Source organism: Propithecus coquereli, unplaced genomic scaffold, assembly GCF_000956105.1.
Source record: "Propithecus coquereli isolate 6110/MARCELLA unplaced genomic scaffold, Pcoq_1.0 Scaffold37, whole genome shotgun sequence".
Lineage (NCBI taxonomy): Eukaryota > Metazoa > Chordata > Mammalia > Primates > Indriidae > Propithecus > Propithecus coquereli.
In genome coordinates this window covers 348592-349812 of record NW_012149396.1, presented here as the reverse complement: position 1 = coordinate 349812, position 1221 = coordinate 348592, and positions in this window count along the sequence as shown.

The following is a 1221-nucleotide window of genomic DNA, read 5'->3' as shown; positions in this document are numbered from 1 at the left end:
CTCTAGCCCGGGCAACAGAGTGAGACTCCGTCTCAAAAAAAAAAAAAAAAAGTCTAGAAGAGTAGGTCTTTTAATATTTTGCTGGTTATCTGTGAGTGGTAGATTACAGAACTTTTTTTCCTTTATAATTGTCCACATTTTCTACCAAACTTTCTGCAATGACCATATATAATTTTACAGCATTTATACTGAAGCATAAAAATGGTTCAACATTTAAGGTTACCTCTTTTTCTCATTTCCCCCACCTCCCTTAACAAAACACCAAACTCGCAGAGCCCACTCAATGAACTACCATGGAAAAGGGTCCTTTCGGGGTGCAAATTGCATACAGAAAAGGCAGATGACAGATTCCTGTCTCAGAACTTAACTAATCTGGCTCATGTTTAAAGATTTCTGCTTTCCTGGTTCACTCCCATGTCCCGTCATCAAAGCTTGGCCCCCAGCCCTTAGGGGATTACTTTAGTTTCTTCGAGGCCACTCACTTCTACCCACAGACGAGGTTTAGCTGTGTTTTTCTCCAGTCCCCTGGTTGCTGAAGCAGCAAGGTCATTCGGGGTCTGGGGTGCTGGGGTACTCCCTCCTGATGTGGGAGGCAGCGTTCTCTCCCGTCTGCCTGGTCGCCTACATGGCGTTCCAGGTTGTGCCCACGGGAGCCCCTGAGTGGCGTTCCTCCCCCGCAGAGGTCTGCAGGTAAGCAGCCCTGGCGGGGGTGGGGGGGACCCCGGCTCTAGCGCAGCACCTCGGGCAAGTGGGTTAGCGTTGCCGAGCCTCAGATCCCGGCCAGAACAGGACCGTCAGACCCACTTCTCAGGGCAGTATAAGGGTCAGAGGTAACGTTCATGAGGACTCTGCTCAGTGCCAGGCATGGCGCAGGCACTCAGCCAGCAGCAGCTGCCATTAGCGTTACGCTACTATTGCAGCTTCTTCCTCCCTGAGCTTGATCTTTCTCTAAAAACGCTCCTGCATCTCTGTGTTCGCTTCGCCATGCTGGAGCGTCTTCATGAACTCAACGGTGCTGACGTATGTGCTGACGCCCCAGGCTCCTCTTGAATAGTTCACCTCTAACCTGTGACTTTGGACAGGTGGCCTCCCAGGAGGGAAAGTGAGGCCCAGCTGTGAACGCTGGCACCTTCAGGGTACAGCAGTGCTTGGCAACTCCGAGACGCCTGTTGGTGTTCGTATTAAAAGTGCTGACGCCTCAGCCCTTCAGCTGCAAGGGGA